Source organism: Anser anser (assembly GCF_964211835.1).
Source record: "Anser anser genome assembly, chromosome: 3".
Classification (NCBI taxonomy): domain Eukaryota; kingdom Metazoa; phylum Chordata; class Aves; order Anseriformes; family Anatidae; genus Anser; species Anser anser.
Window position 1 is genome coordinate 115,719,060 of NC_139722.1, and position 22,252 is coordinate 115,741,311.

Here is a 22,252-nt window from a genome sequence, read left to right on the forward strand (position 1 = left end):
GACTGCAACTTGCCTCTTCAATTTTATCCTCTGCAACACAAATTGTAAACAAGACACTGCATGCGTTAAAAGTAAAAGTAAGCTGTGGTCTTGCCACAAGACACTGCCCAGTGCCAGCAGCCACAGAAAGGCGGTCACTCCTCACGGGAAATCCGGGACCCAGTGAAATCCCTGAACTACCACCGTAAGGCCAGGATTTCGCCAGGTGACCTCTTTTATTGCTTTCAATCCATCACTTCAAAATGAATTGGAAAGACACTTTAGAAAAAACAACAGAAGGAGCAAAACAGCGAAGGGAACCAAATGTTTCCTTCACCCAGAATGCTAACTAAAGCTTGTAATCAGGAAAAATCCAAGGGTCAGCCCTGCAGCTTCGCTTTAATTGTGCTCCTCTTCAGATAAGAATCTCTTATGGGTGTAAATTGCCTCACACTCCCTGCATGTATAATGTCCAACGGAGTTCCAGAAAGGGCTTGCAGTGTTACTGGAAGAAGAAAACGTGCAGAAGATAATTTTTATCCACATCATAAACTTACTCTGAGCCTTCCACGAATCAGGATATGTAAGCAGAAATTGAAGTAGTAATTACAAACCAGTGTGAATATTTAAGAAGAACCAAGATAACTCTCATATCCCAAAAAGGAAGGTTTCACTGCTGTTCAAATAAATTTGAAGTATTCTTTGTTATCCTCGGAAATAAGATCAAATGAACCACAACTGCCATATGTGGGTGGCAAAGAGAAGCAGTCCCTAACTAAGGGGATTACTGAGTTCATACAAACGATGTGAGCGCTTTAAGTACATCTTTCTCAGGAGTCACAGTGACATTCCTCGCTTTTTTTAATTTTATCTTACCGGATTTGCTATTTTCCCTTCCTTATACCAGCCCTAATCAATGCTGCAGGTCAGGTTGAAAGAATGGACAGCCCTAGAGCCACATACATTTAAACCACTTTGATGCAAATATTGATCCAAAGAGCATAGACATGTGGAGGTGCTGCTTTTTTAATGGACAAGCTTTCCCCCTCCCTCTCTCCCTCCAAGGTTTGCACTTCATGAGATAAAGCAGAACTGTCTGCCCAAGAGCAGGAACGAATACATGAATTAACAGATCCAAAGATAGACCAGCCTCAATGATAAATTCTGTTAAATCCAGAAAGCAAGATGCCATCTGCATGAAATGCAAGTGAGTTTCATGGCCTTGCTTTCTCAAGCGTTTCCATTTTTTCATTCACATTTTCTAGTGAGGGTACGTTGGCAGACAACATACACAGTGGTGGGAGAGAAGCAGTGCTTCATGTCGGCGTGATCGGTGCTGCTGACACAATGTCCACCATGGCTCTGTGCTTAACTCCCATGTACACAAGGCTATCAAAGCGTTTTATTAGAAAGCCACTGTCCACGGCTTATATTTAGAAACAGAGAGCGAGTCCAAGCCGCAATCCAAAGACGAGATCAAGGGAAGGAAGGAATTCTAAGGACCGCTTTGAAATTCAACACTAAAAAGATCTGACATTCTTCTATCTGTAGGCATTTTTAGGCTGGACTGAAAATAAAAAGAAAACCTGTTTGTACAGAGAAAGCTTGCCTGGCCCTGTGCCAAGACAGGAAGTCTATCAAAGCTGGGCAGTGTTTGAAAGCAACAGAATACTAGAACCAAAAAAAGAAAAGGGGGGGTGAGAGAAACTAGAATGAAAAGAGTTACTTCTACATTGACTTTTTTTTTCCCCTCAGATTGTTGCGTGCCTCTCATGCACAGGGCTGTTGCCAGCTTTACCTCTGCTCCCCGTCCGCTGGGCTCAGGCTGCCGGCCTCTGTGTGCATGGCCTGGCCTCCGGCAAGGCGGCCTCCATCGTGTGCAAGGAGGATATGGGCACAAGCCTCCACATCTGCACCAACATCAGGGGGAATTGATGCACTTCTGGGCACAACTGCCGGATCGCTAGGGTATAAATCAGGTTGGGTGGTCAACGGCAAATGTAAAATAGCCCCCATGTGGGTTTATCAGAAACACTAAGGCCAGAAGATATCTCAGACAGGTCAGGGGAGGATTTCTTTCATGGTGAAGAGCCAAGACACATCCACAACACACGGGCACATGCTTATAGCAACACAGGGAATGTTGCCATTCAGCCTTTGACCTTGGAAGACCATTAATATCTAACAGATGCTGTCTGTTTTTTAAATTCCTTATTTTTTTCCCCTTCCTTTTTTTTTTTTTTTTTGAATTCCTGGCTGTAGTATCTTCAGGTACAAATGGTGCTGTCATCTTGAGCTACAAGTTAGAAAGTTATTACTTTTAATATGCCACTACCTTAGGCCTCCACTGTTATGTAAAAGAAAAATAACCTTGTGTGACAGTTTAACATTGATCGATGTGCCTGCCAAATGCAAAGAGATAAATAAGCAGGTGATGAATAAACAGCACTTCAAGTAAAGACATTACGCCGCATGCATAAAACGACGCCAGGCACCTAGGAGCTGTGGGTGGCCGAAGGTTAGCCATTTCATGCCCACTCAGTAAAGCAGACTTAATCGCTTCCAATATTTTCTGTTAAAAAGCACGCTTAATGAGCCAATTTCACAAGCCCAGAGAAACTGATTATTATCTCCGAGTTCCAACTGAGTTGGTTGTTTTCCAAGAGCCGGTTTTTCCTTGACGGGATAAAAACCTTTCAGAAAAAAGGGGAAGGAGCGGGGCCGAGCCGGCGCGGCACTAGATGGCAGCGTTGCTCTGCCGGGAAGCGGAGGCCGGGGCTCCTGGGAGCCTCCAGCCCCTCGCCCTTCCCTTTGCCTCCCCAGCTGCGAATCCTTCCTGGGCAGCACCTGGTGGGACGGTGGCCTCTCTGCCCCTGTCCTCGGGGAGCAGGGGTGTTTCCCAAAACCCAGATTCACGCGGTCGGCCGCAGGGTGAGAGCAGCGAGGCCGCAGCCCTCGCCCAAGCACTGGGAAGGAGAGCGGCGGCCTCCATCCTCCTTGTGCCTTTGATCTTCTTGATGCCGGCCGACTTTGGGGCAGCAGGCATCTCGCCACAGGGTGAATCTGAATTTGGCTCCACCAGGGACCTGTCCCTCGCTGGCTCTGGGCAATCCCAATTTCCCTGGGCACTCCTTCTTTTGGGAAAGGAAAGCCAGAGCAGACTCATCCGTGCAACGGCAAAGGGACGCTGCACTGGGGCAACCATGTCCCTTGCAGGGGGATGGCAACATGCCACCCTCCAGCTGCACAGCACCACTGGAAAGGGCCCAAGAAAGGCCCAAAGCAAAAGAGAGTGAGCCCCCAAACCGGGATTGTTGTCACCAGCAGCAGTTAGTCAGTCGCCGCGTAGGAAAGAAAGCCCAGCAACTAGACCCCAGCATATAATTAACTCATCTATCAAAAAAAAATAAAAATAAAAATAAAATTGAAGTGAACTGTTGTTGGGCTCTAAATCAGAATCCAAGTTAATTATTTTTTATGAATATTCATAGGGAACTTGTACAATTTCCAAACTAGGCCGTCAATTACTAATCAGTTAACTAAATAACTGGTATTTCTACTACTTCTCAAGAAAAACTGATTTTTAAATGAAACAGACAAGCAAATAGAAATGTTTTAAAGAGCAGAGGATATTGTTGGAAACCATATGGTAGAAATCCCCTGTTTATATTGTGGATGCAGCTGTAACCCATCTCGTTTGGGCCTACCTTCCCTATGCCCTTGCTCAAATTTGCTGCTTACTGTAAGGGCTGGCAACTGACCCCCAAAGCAAGGGAGCACGGAGTATTTTGTTCCCCCCACAGGGGAACAGCCCATGCCACGTACACACCCCTCTCGCAAAACGCTAGGACAGAGGTGTTTGTCTCTGGCAATTCACCTTGCCTAGTCTCACGGATAACATGAGTTACCCAAGGGCTGAAACACAACTGGGAAACCCTGTAATTATGTTGTAGATATGCCCACACAACACATTTTGGTCAGGAATATAACAAATACTTAGGAAATAAGGATGCAATTAGAAATAAGTCACCAGGTCTTCATTAAACAGTTTTGCAGAAAAGCACATCTTTGAGGTGTTGCTGTCAGGAGCTAAAGATGGAGGCTGAGGGTGTCTGGGCAGCTTCTACCACTCCTGCACAGCACGGCCAGCCACGCAAGGCTCAAAAACTAAACACCACGTCATGCACGCCTCATGCATCTCACTGCATAAAGGTCATTTTTATGCCCTCCTCATTTGGTGATAAGGTGGTGAGAAACCACAGGCAAATACTTTAAAACATTAATCAATAAATTACAATGGTGCAAGACCACATTGTGCATTCCCCAAACACAGAGAACTGGGTGCTTACACTGACAAAGCTCCAGCTCTTAGGAGGGAACAGCGACTTGTTCCTCCCTTCGCTCCAGGTTGGTGCTGACTTGGAAATGGGCGCATCCCAGATGACAGAGCCTAAATAACACAAGCTACTTCTGGCAATATAATACACGGCAGATATATTCATTTGGGCTTAAATCCGTGGAAGATACTTAGGCATCTAGTATCTACTAAAATCAGTTACCCCATGGGTAGCGAAGTGCCTAAATACCTTTGAGGATCTGGGCTCTAGTAAGCTGGGACATTCTGCTACAGAAAATATGCTCCGGGAATATTTGTGTGGTCTACGTCAGCCCTATGAATTTAGGAGGTCTCCCATGCATTTTGCCAATTTAAGGCAGATTGTGATTGGTTTCTGACCCAACCAAGAGATGGATTTGATGAAATAAGACTGGTAAAACTCACTTTAGGACAAAGGTTGATTTGATAATCATAATTACATTTCCACTATATCTATTTTCTTAAGTGTTAGTAGATTTATTAGACTTTTCCTGTATAACCTATCGCTGATTTGCAGCTTCCTTGGCAATTTCTTAGTAGGCAGTAGCAATTTCTTATATCTTCAGTAATGTCTTGAATGTACATTTTTTATATTAATGATCTCACCAGGAGAAAAAGTGTACCATGAATGCATGATGGCCATATGGAAGAGACAATGAAGTTTAGTAATTAAAACTGAAAAGGGAAAGAACTATGCAGTAATTAGAATACTGATTAATCAGCTGATAATTTTATCTTGATTAATGCTGCTGATTTTCCTCTTCTTATTGACCTAGGAAAGGTAGGTTTAGACCAATTAAATATAAATTATTCCCTTTTTTCACATTCCAGGCAGATTCCAGAGTTCTAAGTCATACTATGTTTAAGATGTAGCACTGAATTGCTCTTACTAAATTGGGCAGCTCAACAAAAGGTAAAATAAGGTTTATGTTCCAAACATGCTGATGCTTTCATCTAAAGCAGAATTGGACAGAATTGGTTATTTCACTATTATCTAGGGAATATTAAAATTAGTTTAAATTGCAGTGGAAAAAAATAAAAAGACTTTGCCTGTTTTAAAGCCCTAACGGTAGGAAAACTAAAAGGATTCATTCATTTTATTAGGCCCAAGATATGGATGCATAATGTAGTCCTGAAACTTAAAGAAAGGGTTCCGTATTAATGCTCAGATTTCTCTTCATATGCAGAACTTTATTGTTCAAGGGGGAAAAGTGTTGCCAGCACCAATCTCAGTCCCAAGTCTGTTCACAAACCATAAACAACAACACCTATTCTTGTTTTCCCATACACAGTTAGGGGATTAAAGCTACTTATTTCAAGTCGTGCAACAATGGAAGGAATTTTATGTACAGCCGCATTCCATTGCGTTCATATGTGAATCAGGGTATTTCAGGTGGAAGACACTACTGCTTTACAAGCACCAAATCTATCCTTTTGCAGCTGCAGAATGCAGACACCAATGTTAAAGATACTACACCTTCTCAAAGATAAGTATAGAAAAGCTTTCATGAAAATACAGGTCTCTTAGTCTGAAAATTCCGACAAAAACAGTGCTTGCTAGACATGTGCTTTGACTTGCTATGGCAGGAAAACATGGCAGTCCATAGAAAACAAAGCCCTGGCCATTTCTTTATAGACAGCTTTCAACGATAGTGTGCACTGTGATTCCACACATGCCAGCCAACTTTGGTTTTATAAGCTGAAGTAGGACTTCAAGATCAGTGAAAGTGTGAAAAGGTAAAGGTACAAAACACATGTCTCTAGTGCATTGCTTCTTGGCTGCTTTCTCTTCACTGGATTTTCAGGTAGCAGAGAACAGGCATACCCATGTGTGATGCAAAAAATGCTGCCGTTTAGCCAACATTTTAGAGAGAAAGGGGAATTCCACAGACCCTGAGTGAAGAATTTCAGCTGACAAAAGGCTCTTTTTCTGTCCACCATCTTAAACACTTTTTCCAGTTCTGTCCCTACTGTATAACAAAAGGGCAAGTAGAATTACATATTGCAAGTAAGTTATCCAATTGATTTACACTTCCTTGCTTTTTCTGTACCTTTCATAAGGCAACCCTTTCCCACTCTTTGTGGAATATGAATCTAATTCTGTAAGCAAGTTTTCAAGTGTTTGACCACTCATAATAATCATGTAGTGTTGTTTTCTCTCTTGGATGGAATTACTCAGCAGGGCATAATGAATGATAAAAAAAGACCAACCAGTACAAAATGTTTTGTTTGTTAATAACTAACTTGTTAACAAGCACATACAGGTGTGCATAAGAGAAATATATCTTCCTGAAGCAGAAGTAGCCAAAAGAATATAAAGAAACCAAAACAAAGTTGGTGAGTTTTTATGTTATTAGATCAACTCCGTTCATTAACGTGTCTTTCTGTGTCAACAGAAAAAACACTTCCGTGTTCTCTAGCAAGGGTGTGAAATAAATAATCCCCTGATTTGGATCAAATCAAATGAGTGAAAATGGATGGATGAGCCATGAGGTAGCCAACACTTCACCACTGCATCACTCGTACAAACCCAAAGTAGGCTGATTGTGCAGAAAAAAAGGGGGGGGGGGGGGGGCTTCCATTGTAATTGATTGCCTTATGCCAGCAATAATCCAAACCTCACTAGTTTGCAGCTTTTTGGGTATGTTACTAAGGTTAATTAGGCCAAAAGATTGCCTCACTTTGTAGGTCAGGCATACCAGTAGATAAAGTAGGCATCAAGCAAAATCATATTGTGCAACTATACGTATTTGCTTTGCAGCTAAACAAAACTTTCCAGTTTCCTTTTCAGGATCCAAATTTTATAGTCACAAAATTAAGAAATGAGGTACAGATGGACATAAGCCTGGTGTGAACTTTCAGAGCTAAACAATTACAAGAAAAATAAATACCCCATTAATTCCCTATTCCATATGTCCCAGTACATCCAAGCTATGCTTTGACTATTTTGCTCAGATTATAAACTCTTTGGGGGAGGGGTGTGCAATGCCATACACAGTCTACGCTTACTTACAAAGAAACAAAGGCTAATGTTTTCAAATTAAGGTGCTTAAATACAGCTCAAAGTTGCATTCACAGTTATAAATGAGTGGTGTCATGTTCAATCAGTCATCCACCAGTTCTTGGGCATCTCAAAGTTCAGATTTTTTTTTTTAAATTTTATTTTAGTTTTAATCGGATGACTCCACCTAAGTATGGATTTCTCAGCTAAACTTTAGGCATCACAGTTTGAAACTGAACTGGAGAGTGTTTAGCTAGCTGGAAGCCTGTCTCTCTGGGAACATGATGTTTGTTCAGCCACAGAATTTCCAAAACAAAAGGAAGCCAATAGTGAGAAAAACAGATAATATAAATCATTTTCAACTATAGCCATGCAACTACTGTCCAAGGGCAATTTTCTTCAAAAAACTATTAGGTCAGGAGATTTATAATATTAATTCAATTAAAAGTAAGGCAGAATACGTTAGAAGAAAACCCCCCATCTCCACTCTGTATAATCCCATTTGTGCATTAATGCATAAAATGGAGGAGAAGAAAAAATAAGCCAAATCCTTCACATTTTCTCACTTGTTGGTAATCTTTCATATGTGACTGAGAGCAGGATGTAATTACACACAATTAAGTATAACTTGTATACTAATTATTAAGTACAACTGTAAACGATACACTAGCAATATCACAAATTGCTAAAAATTCACGAGGAAAATGGAAAAAGTACAACAAATAGACAAACTATTTCTAATAATTTGGAAAAAATACATAGCATTGTGCACAGTGAACTGTTAGTTTATAAAACTATTTCAACAAATATTTTCAATACAATGACCAAATACTGTAGTTTTAATATAAATGAAATTTGTAGGACTGATTATGAATGCTGTCTCATATTCATCTTCATCTAACATACGCATATGTTTCAGGATCACAAATTAAAAGAAAACTGAAACATTCCTATTTCAAATAGCTTTAGATTCCTAAAAACCTAGTTATATATAAATAGGCAGAGGGATAAAATATGTATATATATATATATACACACACACACACCAACTTTAAGAAGCAAGGGAGATGTAAATTAACAGGGTTTATGCTGTTAATTTTCTTAAATAGTTGAAGATTTGCCTAAAGGTTTCACACCTTTGCTTTAGAAAAATCAAGACTATTCAAAAGCTTATGCAGTGGTTTTGCTTTGGATAATTTTATTATAATAATAATTGTGATTAATTTACGCCATTAGCAAGCTTTTAGATAGAGAAGTTACTCAGATGTTCATCACAATAGCCTTCAATAATCACTTTGCTGTGTTGTGGGCAAGAAAATAAACTGAAGGCAAAGTTTTATGAGTATTATACTGAAGTTGATGACGGGACCCATTGACACAAGTTAACGTGGCATTCCACTTAAAATTAACAGGGAAAAGAGGGAAAACAAAGAGAATGCAACACATTGGAAAGGATGGAGGAAGAAGCTCATAGAAGAAAAAAAAGAAAGTACTAACAAATAAAGGTATTTAAACTTTAGAATAAATGCCAATAAATTTTACATCAGCAAGACTATATAAAAATTAAAAAAATAAAACAAAAAAAACACCTCTGATTTACCAAGCCTGGAAGAAAATAGAAATAGAGCAGCAACCACTCTCAATTGTAATATAAAATTATCAAAAATCATCAAATCACACGGAGCTACAATTGATAATACTCAATAAAAACTTCATTAACAGTAAAATGAAAGAGAGAGGTTACTGAAGATCAAGAAAACCATTATATGTGGTATTGCAATTAAGATGGTAGTGCACCATATATACCACCAAAATTATGGAAGGAAATTCCTGCATAAAGTCAGGACTGAACACTGCTCCAAAACCATATAAAAGCCCAGAACAGGGGCCTGGCATTGGAGCACTGACCGTCCAGCTGAGCAGCTCCAGAATTTCACCAAACATGGCACACAGAGAAGCACGAGCAACTTCACTTCATCTAAGAAAACGCTTCAAGGCACTCAAAAGTTTGCGTAATCAGCAAAGAAAATGCTGAAGTTAATTTCACGAGGTGATTGGTAAACTAAAGGAGGTAAAAACAATGGTATAAATCAAACAAACATAACAAATATTCTAAAATAGGAAAGCGAAGTGCCTGGAAGAAATGCACAATACTAGCAATTTGTCACAAACAGCATCAATCAGATTCATTCAGTGCTTGTTATTGTATGGGAATTAAAAATCACTAAGTGCAAACCTTCACAGGGAGCCAAGTCATGAACAGTTACTCAACTCACTGTAATATACCACACTTTTTTGTGTTTGTTTTAATAATTTCATCAACTTGTGTAATTCTGTACAAAACAATGTCTAGTGTTAGCAACTCAGATGATAAAAAAGACAGATCTGAATGAATAATCATCAGAACAGAGGTGTCAGTTCTAGAGAAATTAAAAGGTGATGATTCAGTCAGAGAGGGATTCAACACTATGAACAAAATAATCTGTGATCTCAAATAAGTTTAACATCCTGCTACAGTTTATCTGAGATATAGACTCACGTATCCCAATCTTGTGCCAAGAATTCAATCTGATAAATGTTGAACAGATATGGTAGAGAAGCACACATGCTAAGAGAGTAACTACCAGGTCTATCTAATGACTGAAAGATTATCAGATCTGGTGGGATTTCCAGAGAATCTCCAAGTCAATGAATAATCATCAACACTAAAGGAAGCTCCAAGTCTGGATGAGAGTGAAAGGGAGAAGTCCTCCAGATGCGCAGAACTACAAAACATCTCTGTTGAACAAAGTGTTCCCAAATCGCCGTTAACAATGAACAGAAGTCGTCCATCTGTGCTCCACCGATAACAAATTGGTTCCATTTGGAGAACATCCAGTTAGCTACATTGTATGAACCTCTAACATTCAACCAATATTCAAGTTCATAGAGTAAGATATTGCTTGGTCACACAAAAAACAATGTTCAGATAAATTAAAGTATTCTGCCTTCTACCGCCGAACAGTCCCTGACTTCCCAGTCCCAGATCAACTCTTGGTCAGTTTTTAGACTCAAAAATTACATTCTTAAATAACGTTACAGAACATTTCTCCTCCAGAATGAACAAACTATACCTTGCATCTTTCATGTACATTCAACATTTACTTCCTAGCATTTTCGACAGTTCACAGCTTTCAACAAATGACACCATTTACACCTCTCCCCGACCATCCAAACAGCTGAAGTTCTTCATTCCCAGCATCTTTGAAGGCTTTTCTACAGCCCCATCAGATTTTTTTAAACTCTCAGCTCTTGGCTAACAGAACACACTGTCAAAAGTCCAGCTACAAAACTCCAAATCTCTTTCCAGCAATATTTTTTCCCTCCCAGTCCCAGCAACTCACAAATTCGACACCTGGGCGTACTTGGATTTCTTTTAAAAGCAGACATGATTGCCCTTGGTCAAAATTATTCTGTACTTTTCTGCAGCCCCAACAGCACTTTTCACAGCCAGGATTATTCTCCACATTGTTGTCTGCAGTCAAAGTCACTCAAAAATTCCTATGGTCCCAGCAGCACTAAAAATACATAACAGCCTCCTTACAATAATGGCTGTGAATCACAGCATTCCTCAGCTGACATAAGTAGTTAAAATAGTTTAAAAAAAAGTTAAAATAAAACTTTTTAAAAGTTCAAGTGAAAAATGAAAAAAGGTTGAAAAGGACTCCCCTACCGTCTAACAATATTAAAGTCTGCCTCAAATTTACAAACGTACTCAGCAACATCAAACGCGCCGGCTTCAAACACACGCGGCAGCTTCAAACCTGGCAGCTTCAAATGCGGCAGCTTCAAACACACGCGGCAGCTTCAAACGCGGCAGCTTCAAACACTTTTGTGGCAGCCATCTTGCACACGCTCAAAAGAGCACAACCTTAGAAACCTTAGGCAGGCACCTTATCCACTAGGCTACACAGAGGCTTTGTTACAAAAAAGAATTATTGGAATTTGCAGACGTTAAATTAGCCCGTAGAGGGAGCTCACACCGTCCCATAAATGTACAATAATTGGAACATACTGTAATTTAAAACATTTATCTATTAAGCTCTCTGTAGAGAGGCTACAGGGGTCAAAATAGAGCATTCCTTACTTCACACCAACCTCTGCGTGCCCATAAAATTTCATTCAAATTAGACTCCATTGACCACGTATTTTGTAGCTCCAACAAACAGAAGAAGAGATGTTCGGCTACGTTTTCTCCACAACAAGCACAACTTCTTGTAATCATCATTTGCACCTGATGTTGGAAGAAGAAAGTACGCCAGAAGGTGACAAGAACAAAGTTCCGTCAATCGGGATTGTCATGGCAATGCCCTCGATCTCCCCACACGTTCCTCCTGTTCAGGCAGCTATGGTAGTGCTCTTTTTATAACTTGACTAGAGCTGCTCTTGCGTCTCTCAGGTTTCTGCACTACATGCAGTGCTTTCAAAGAGTATTATAATAGCGTGCTTGATATTCAAAGGTTGATGATGGAAATTGTTAGCTACTGGACGTTCTTTAATGAAGCCACAAGTAAACAAAGACCCAAACTCCTCTGGAAACATAGAGCAGAAAGACTGCTCTGTAGAACAAAACATGCAATAAACGTGAGGAGAAAGGGAATTTTCTCATTCCATATTGTAAAAGCTACACCTGAAAGAAAAATGGAAAGGTTCTGAACACTTATATTGATTTACATCATACAAACCGAAACAGCAGAGAGCCCTTAGTCTGTATAAAGGAGGTTGCCTTCCCTGAGCCTGAATGCACAATAGAGCAAGCCAGCGTGCAAGGAAGTAAGAAAAAATGTTAGCAAAGATAGATTTTATTTTACTTAACATCATACGGGACACTCTAAGCATTACACAGATTGATCAGAATTCAATATTAAGTTGTATTTTCTATACCATAACAATGCCAGCAAACATTTCATTACAGTGTTGTCTTCGGAAATCCAAGTGCCTACATCTTTTAGAGATTTGGTGCCTCTCATTTTGCAACAATAATTTTTTAATGTTATTTTAATTTTTTTAGGGAAGAAATGATTGTTCTGAGAACCTCAAACTCAAATTATCAAGAACCATGAAGGTAAAGAACGTTAGTATGACACATCAGAGAAAGAACAGCCTTTTTGGTTAAAGCTTCCACTATATAAACCTTGCTAGACTATGTCGTTTCATGAGCAGTCAGTCAAATTTTATGCACTGTTTTCACCCCCTTCTGTCTCATCTACCCCAAAGCCAGAAGTTAACCTTAAATACTCTAACTGAACAAAACTAAAGCATCTATCTGCACATTTTTCCCCTAAGTATTATATGATATTGACATACACAAATACATTGTATTTAGTATATAAATTGCAGCATCTTCAACTCTCAAAAACTAAAATTGAAGATGCTATGCTATACCCTTACTCTCTTTAGTTTTTGCTCACCCAGTTACTTCATGGACTCTTTGAGGCTCTGACCCAGCAATGCATGTTCTTCACATTTAAACAAGAGATTAATCCTGCTGAATGCAGTCAATTAAGCATGTACTTTAGTGGTTTCCTGGAGCAGGGCTGAAATGAGGAAGAGTGAAGTCCATAAGTGAGAGCTGCAAAATATAAATCCTTTTAAAAATAAAATATTTAATAAAGCTGTGACAAATATGTTGAAGGCCATATCACAACAGTGATTACTAGCGAGGTCTACAGCAACAAAGAAAGCTCAGCAGTTAACTCAAAGCCTGAAAACAGCAAGTGCTTCTCACAAGCAAGGATATTTATCCACAGAGTCCTAAACTTGTGTGTGCCTGAAAATCAGGGCTGAAAATACAGAAAGAACAGGAATTCCAATGCAAACAAAAGTATTTTCATAGTATAAAATCAGTATTTCCTGCTGTGTTTTCAATGTTTCTGCCTCCACTCCTATCTGACATCATGAGGTGCTGAACTAAAAAAATATATTTTAAAAATGAACTTTTTTCCTGCTTTTGAAAAGCTCTAATTAAGGATTAGCTCCAGCTTTAGCTGCAGGTCTAGGTCAATACTTACTACACAACCAGCTAATTCATTGCTACTGATCTAGTGCAGATTTTCAGCCACAGATGCCAATATAAAAATGTTGGGAGCTACTCTTCTCCTCCTCTTCTCACAACTCACGCATGTTAAACTTGAGTTTAATGCACTAAATGAGAATCTTTCAATTTTCACCCATTTAAACATCTATAATAAGAAATAAAATTATGTAAAATAGTAATTAATAGCCAATAAACTTCACAGAATCCCAAAGAAGCCTGAAAGAGAGAGCCCCCAGATAAGACCACAAGTCAATGTCTTTTGTGTGAATGCTCTGTTCTCCACCACTGCATCCATTACCTCCCGTGATGCTGACTGAATAGAAGACTAATGCCTATGGGGAGAAGGGGACTGGCTATGGTTACGGCTATAGTTAAAGCAAAGAATAACGTGCCTGCATCTGCTACCCTTTTTTGAGTCCTCCCAGACACGGTGCTTGTATACTCACGCAAGTCTAATAAACAGCCAGTAGCTAAGCAGAGTTAACTTTGGGAAGAGTATGAGAATGAGGCAGATGTACGGGGTTATTTTCCCAACAAGTTCTCCAAGCCTCCAGGAATTTGCTGCTGAGGAATTTCCTGAGCCAAAGGTGTGCCTGTGTTAAACAGCTCCCACCACTCTTTCTAATTACTTTGTGAACTTCTGTAAGCTTTTAGCATTCACAAAGTTATGTTCTGGTGTGAAAGGTACCCCAGAACAGAGACTATTCAAGAGACACCAGACAAAATGCAGTCGTTTGCTATTGCTTACAGTAGATTAACTGGTTCCGCATTTCCTTGTGATCACCTATGCCTGCCTGGGACAGGCTCTGAAGAGTACTTCATAAGTGTCTACAAGAAATCAGAGTAATTATTTAGGGGCATCTGATTAGCATAAAATTACAAGAACTGGTGGGAAGAAGAGCAGAAACATGCCTTCCTGGCCATAAGTCTCTAGAGTTGCGAACAGCACATTGCATGAGGTCCCTGACCTCTGTCAGATATCTTGCTGGCCTGCACAAGCTAAAGTGAACTGCCTAATAAAAGAAATTTTAAAATCATGCATAATTTTAAATTTGCCACAAAGCTTCTATTAAGGCAGCTACATTTCTCTCCAAAGCCCTGGGAGCTGAGGAGTCAGACAGCAGCACTGGAATCACAGCTGCACACGAAGGATCACTTGGGCTGTAGCACCTGAATGTTGTGAAATTTCTTTTCTGGCATATTCTTCCCCCCCCGTTAAATATGAAAACCCAGAGAAACTAAATAATGACTTATCTTGTATACATATTGTGTGCTGTTTGTGTTTAGGCACCATCTGTGAATGTATTTCATGCAGCACTCATTCCTCATGTAATAACAATGATCTGAAGACTGATTTTTTTTTTCTTCCTTAAAAGTAAATAAAAAAAAAAAATCCATTTCAGTTGCAGTGCTAGAAGCCTGGAGGTCAGTTTATTCTAAGTAGGCATCACTGATAGCAGCAAAGAGATATTTTAAGAAAGCTTATTTGTGTACAATATCCACAGGCCATCCACCTCAACTATTTATATGAATTCTTCAGTTAGTACATTTTTGCTAGCCTAGCTATAAAAAGTCATATTACCATTTATCATACACTAAGTATTCAATTTTTCAAAAATAGGAACCAATGTGTTGTTTTTATAGGGATTTTTAAAAAAATGTGTCATTGTGGTCTTCTCAAAAGCAATTATTTTTTTACAAACTTTTTTATATATACATAGGCTCGACTCACTTTTAGGACACATGCAAGAATAAAATAACTTTCCTGTTAAATATCATTACGGCGTAGTAGTAATGTTTCTAGAATGCAGTTTAAACACTACTTTCAGTGTATGATTCCGTTGTCCTGACTCTGTAATCTCATTTCAGATGTTGTATGGAATTCGTAGTGCTTTTGTCTACAAATTGTCTATTTGTGTTCGTCTCTTACCCAGTGTTTTGACTCTACTTCCAAGCAATTTTTTTCATTTTCAGTTTTATTAGATGGCTGCAGTGAATTTGTTTGTTTTCCTCTTCTTTGCACTGCAAAGCCTGCATTTTGGAATGAAATGGTTGATACTGGAACGATTGTTTTTTTTCTTTGTCAGTGTTCCCTGAAATCTACTTGACCATTTTTCTTTTTAACTCAATTTATAGTGGTCTGCACAAATAGAAAATGGGAACTTGTCCACACCTTCCAACTCTTGATTGAGTGCTGACGATTTCTTACAGTTCAGCATGCCTGTAACAGGTCTCAATATTCAAAGAATTACTTTTGTATTAAAATCAATGCAGGTTTATAAAGGTGGCAAGCCAATGAGTGTAATTCCACTAGCAATTCTGTATGCACATATTATACAACACTGCATTTTCTGTGCTCTTAAATACAAGGAAATTTCTCAATGCTATGAAGATCCCTTGTTTCACTGGAGAGCAGTGGGGGAGCAAAAAACAGGTCAAAAAAAAAGGATTTGACACTGATGCATCACACACTTGGGTTACTGCAGATCCCACTCACAACCACATTTCCAGGTGATGAGAGGACAGGAACAGGGGACAGATTCTACCTACATAACGCCTGCAATGTCAAAACAAGACTGCAGCAGCCCACGACCATTACTGCTGGAGAAAATGTCTAGTGTCTGTATTTACAGTGTGCCTAGTGCTATAAATGCATAAAAATAAACACTAGTCCTTATTCAAATCACTATCAGTCCATCTTCACGTTTGCAGATCACTTTTTCCAATGCCCAGTATCTATTATTATACTTCTTGACTAAATGGATACTGCAAATCAACCTGCATGCCATCTACAACATGAGTAGATGTATCTGTAGACCAGTAATTGCAGCTGGAGACATTGATCCTATGGCGGAAAAAAATGGAGAATAAACTTGACCACTAACTCAACTAATACAACAAAAATATATTATGAGAGCATCTCACTCATAGTTATGCTAAAGCAAATAATCTAGCCATTGATAATGGAAAATTTTACTATTTATATTAAAAGCAGTGTAAGCCATAGATAAAAATGAGAAACTGAACAATGAGATGCCAGTTTGTTTCCCTCATAACAAATTTCTTCTTGGGCTCCAAGTAACTTGTGTGAGAAAAGAGGTTAAATGTAGAGAGTGTTCTGAACAGGATTATATGAAAGAGGAAGGCATGTCACATCTGAGATGGCCTAATAAGAGGTAAGCCTGGAATATAAATGGCTTGTGCAATATAATGAAGATTTTCTGACAAAATTAGATTGTCATTCTAGAACCAAACGCTGAATTACTGAAAGCTAACGTCAAACAGGATTACGCAACGTGCCCAGGGATCGTAGATATGAAAGTCACAGAGAGGATCCTGTAATCACAAGAAGAAAAGGTCTATAAATAAGCAAACAGCTTCCTGTCAACCACATTCGGCAACTCTTCTGGCACAAAGTTCAGGCTGGGAAAACTCTGGATCAGAATCTCCTGTTGATGCTGCTCTTCCCCTTGGTAACAGCACCACTGAAATCAATACAATTACATTGGGGGAAAGATGAATCTGCCTTCTAGTGTTTCATGAAGCTCGAAGACAAAATTAACGGAAATCCCTAATATAATATAATTGACATGAATGCTACCGAGTCTGTCCTGCACACAGATCCATCACCTTTGGTCTGCTGGCGTAATGAATTGTTTTCAGAGCCCAAAGTTAGCTACTAAAGGCAGGGAAGTGAGAACACAATTTAATATGAATGACAGAAAGAGGAAAAAAACTAAGAGTTATACTAATAATATCAGGAAACTGTTAATCATATGATGATTGTTGTAACAGTAACTAGATGTTTGGTCTATCTCCAGTATCAGTTTAGAACATTTGTAACCATGGAAGCTGATTCCAAAATGAGATATTCTGTTTTCTCATATTACATTTGATATTACGAGTTCTGATTCATGAGAATCAAATGCTTTCAGCAGCTTTTGTTGTTGTTAAAAAGCAGATAACTCACATGCTTTGCTTATCCGGCAACACCTTTTTAAAAATCAAATCAGACCTTAAGGTCAGGTCTCACTGAACATCCTTGTTAGAAGAGTGGGGGGCATCCTTAAGACAATTACCACTGATCACCTCTTAATGGTGCTTCAAAACTACTTGAACATTAAAAGAATGGTTGCACACAGCCCCTGGATGACATCTTCCAGGGCACCAGGAATATAATGGAATTATATATATTAGCTCAGGCATATAAATTGTTCTTGTTGATGTTCCCGAGCTGTGGAAACAAATAGGTTTAATGTGTGTTTGAGGTTATTAAGTGGCATCAGTTAATTGATTACAACTGGGGGGGATCGTAACATCTACTAGTTATATATTCCAAAATTGCATCAGGTATGGCTTAAATAAAACTGTTTCCTGACAATTCTAGGTATTATTATGAAATATTTATTTCAATACTGTTCCAAGGTTTGTAAATTTTTATTTTTTTAATTTATGCCAAAATAAAAACATGCAGATACCACACCAGTATTTTCACCCCTTTCCTCTCCACTGGAATGCCTGCATTTAGCTACTGAAGCCTCTCAAATAGGCCAACCTGCTTTAATTGAAGGTGTTGCATCATTATGAAGCACATAAAGGCTTTATTCAGACATTCAGAGTTTAACATTTTCTGGAAAATTTTTGCCGGTTCCAAAGTAAAACAGGAAGGAATTTTTCCCAGTATGTTTTACATGATTTGGACAGATTTTAAAGTTTTGGCAAGCTTCTTAAGAGGATACTAGAATTGGCTGGTGGACTCCAAAAGAAAAGTCAGTAAGCTTAGGAATTTCCAAGAACATTTATTTTCTTGCAGTTTCCTGCTTTGAATAACCTTTAACCTCAAACTTGCAAATATTTTAAACAAGGAAAGAACTGAATACATATATTTTTTAAATGAACCATTTGCCCAACTTGCATGCAGCTAGAAGGGAGGAAAAAAAACAGAGTAATATTTGTTACTAGAAGTCACCATCGTTCTCTCGTTACAGTGGCAGAGAGAGATTCAGAACCAGTGCTGGTGGGAAGCAGCAACTCAGTGCCACCAAATGATGACCATTACCATAAATTCCCGCTAACAAAGGTTTCTGAGTGCAATGGAGTCCGTTTTAAAAGAAACCGTGCTGCCAATGCAGAAGCTTAACAAGTGTGCAAAGTATATTCTAAGTAAAAACCTGCATTAGCGCAACAGGTAACCACAGCATACAATCCTCTTGGACATCTATTTATGTGGGAATAGTCCAACTAAAAGCCTCTTAGATAGGATGACAATAAAACTGTTGTAATGTTCTATTCCATATACAACACACCTAATATATGTTCATCAAGCTAATAGATTTCCTTGATCCAAAATTCTAAAACATGCAGCAGCAGTGCAATCAGATTAACACTTAAAAGACAAACTCACCGATGTATTAAACCTTCCAGGCGTTACGAATATGGCAGATTGCTGAAACCATCTATGAAAAGAATCTTTTTATTTTTCCACACCTAATCCAAATGAGCAGGTCTGAAGAGACAGAAAGACTCTTCTGCCTTAAATTTAGGCATGCCTTGCATCCCTAATGATCAGTCTGTCTTAAACATATATCCTTTGCATTGGCTCTGCAAACAGCAGCATAATTCACTCCAAACTATTGTGAACAAGGGGTTCACATTAACAGGAACCCCTATATTGCCTGGTCAATTTCCTTCTTAAGATGTACAAACAATAAGCTTAATATGGAAAATATACTGTTCTGATTAGAATACAGACAGTCAGATTTGTCTTCCACTATTGGGTTTTACATGATAAAAATTCACTAAGTGTTATTCTGAAACGGTTTTGTGTTATTTTTCAAAAACATTAAAGGGTACAAAATTTGTCCAGTTATGGCTTTCTAAAAATAGCATGCTGAAGACCAAATTCTGTGATTTTGCAGAGCTATATATGCACATGCATATATATATACGTAGACAATTATTTTAAAACTGCTGTTGTCACAAAAAAGATATAGACAATGTCTTTCACTGGATCAATCCCAACCCCAAATTATTTTGATTTTGTTTAAATAAGTTCTTTCTAAAAAAACAAACAAACAAACAAAAAACCTGTAAGCTTCCATCAAGGACAACTGTCTACTGGATGCAGTTCATCTTCCTACAATGCCATCCTAACAAATATGTGCAAGGCTAATTTTCTTCTCATAATCTTATGGTAGTTTGGAGCATTCAGACTGAAATACGAATTCTTACAGTAGCATATTAATAATTCTTAGGATTCTGCATTTTTAAATCTTAAAAACATACAACATTAACTTAGACAGTTAACTCATTCACGTAAGTCTACTTCTACTTGATTGATACAGTCCTGAATTTTGAGCTCAGCTTCGAGCTGTTGGGATACATTCAAGACAAACTCCCATGACATCAACATGCCACATTGGATTCAGCTCCTTCACACAGCATCCAGGGTCCTTCTGGACCCCGTAACAAGTATGCTCTGCTCCAAGCTGCCACTGGTAGATCTCCCATAGGCCACACTGTGTGTCATTCCTTGCAGGTCTTTCAGCCCCCTTAAGGTACCTGAATCACCCTCACCAGCAAAGGATGAAAGGCAAGGCAGAGATGCAGCAGCACATCAGCAGGTAGTTGAAACGCACTGTGCTTGAAAAGAGTGGAAAAATCGGACAACTTGCCTTTAAGAGTTTCTCGCACACTCCAGCATTCATAGAAGTGGCAGCAAATTTTGAGTGCCAATTCATGTTATGTCCACTCCGAAGCACTGAGAGTCTGAGGGGTTTCTAGCAGTGCCCCAAGCCTGCACGAATTTCAGCTTGACTCGCAAACGCTCTCCGCTAGCAAAGACGCAGTGTCAGAGGCCGTACACACAGGCAATGCAGCGACAACCTTGGCAAAACTCTGAAACGCTACCTGGAAAATCCGCCTTTCAGAGGGCCTCATGTCCAATACAGGTCAGCAGCAAGGCAGGTCATTACAACGCTGCAAACACAAGTCGTGTTGCCACCTTTGTGAGTTTACTGCTATTCTAAGACATTTTCCAATGCATCTGTAAAGATGCACGAGAGTTTATCTCACTTTTCATTTGTGGTTTTTCTCTGGGTCTGGAAAGCTTTTAGGCTAAGTGTCAAATTCTGTCTTAACACACCAAAGATTGACAGCAAAGGCTAATCACATCCATGATGCGTTTCAAGTTTAAATTGAAGAAATCCTTTACATTAAAAGAGAGTGGCAGAGAGGAATATGTCTGAATAATCAGCAACAAACGGTCAGGAGGGAGTTAGCTCTTCCAGTGGAGAAGATTTAGAAATAAGACCCCTTTTCTCAAAAAAAAAAAAAAAAAAAAAACTACATGTATGTAACATTTCATTATATAGTAATATATCTTCAAATAGTACCCTAGAGCTGCAAGGACAGAGCCTGTCCCAGTCTCAGGTGCCGTAAACCATGGCTGCATTTTGGGTTTAAGAATTCTTATCTGATGCAGTGTACTAGTAAGAAACATACCCCTACTTTTAAGAAAGGTCACTGGGTTTGTCTGGGAAATTCTCAGTCACCAGGAAGCAGTGTGAAAGGCCTACATATTTACACATGTACCATTTGAGAATGGGAGAAAATGGGCTGCCTTAGAGACCACAGGAAGAGACAGAAATAGAGGTGACGGTGTAAGTATTAGAGGCAGGATGACCAGTAATGTCATTAATGTGAGGTATTCTCCAGCTAAAAATCGATTATGTAGTCATTTCTCAGGAAGATCACTTATGAATTCAATTCATGTAATTTTTCATGTCCTATAGGTGAAAGCCACGCTAATAGACGGAAATGAGGGTTCTCCCCCGTTGATGATGTGAATATTAAGGAGAATTAAAAATTCTTCCTTTGGAAGAACTGATTGAAACACCTGTGACAAGCGCCTCGGCAGGGCTGTTTTAGCTTTAAACTGGAGCTCACCCAAACTCTTTTGATCCTAGGGTTTACTGCAACAAAAGCTGCTATATCCAGACAGTCACTCAAAATGAAGCATTTTTTTTTCCAGAATACCAAAATCTAGATCATGACATAGGCTCTGCTTCTCTCCAATATTTACCATTTGCTAGGCAATGACTTTTTGCTCACTTCTGTTGCTGTCTAAATGAAGGCTGACCCTAAAATGACCAGAGCAGTAGCCTTAGCAGCTATGGAAATAACTTAAAGCATTTTCACCCTCCATTTAGTTTAGATATTTCTTACTGTTAGAACTGCTATTCCTACAGGATTAATTATAAATAGTTATCTACTGATATCTACAGTAATACATTTTGCTTCTGAGCATGCACCACTGAGTTTTATAATGGGTTGTGTATACACTGCAAATGTTAAACAATATTTTCATTGATAAATGACAGGCAACTTGTATTTGCATTTGCTGCGAGATTTAATGATGCGGTGGGATAGCAGTATGGAAACCATGAATTAACATTAAGACTTAGTGCCAAAGCCATCCCCAGGAAAGACGCCACGTTGCCTGTCAACTAAAGGGAATTTGAACCTATTTACTCTGTTATACTTTGGTTCTTGGGATCGAAAGTTACTCTGTTTTTACAATACCCTATGCTTCAACTCCTCCTTTCTTTCTCCAAGAGCACTGTTTCTCTCCCTAGAAGCAAAAGTTTCTTCCAACTTCCCAAGTTGTCCCAGAGCCCTGCCCTAGAAGCAGCTGTGGAGAGATGGTGTGCTTCCAGGTGGCAAGTGGCCAAACAACTGCTCTGCTCTCCTTGACTGTTTTTGGATCAGCTCAATGCATCAGCACACTCACAGAGTGAATTTCTTCCTCTACAGTGGCTCA

General features: G+C 39.1%; 1 long non-coding RNA gene across 6 annotated transcripts in view; it reads right to left on the reverse strand.

The window, feature by feature from the left end:
• Window positions 1–22,252, reverse strand: part of LOC310897017 — a 102,170-nt gene continuing 79,918 nt past the window's right edge. For all 6 annotated transcript variants that reach the window (XR_014581985.1, XR_014581986.1, XR_014581987.1 and 3 more), the window contains one exon: window positions 1–22,252. This exon is cut by the window's right edge and continues 5,849 nt beyond it. This is a non-coding gene — a long non-coding RNA (uncharacterized lncRNA).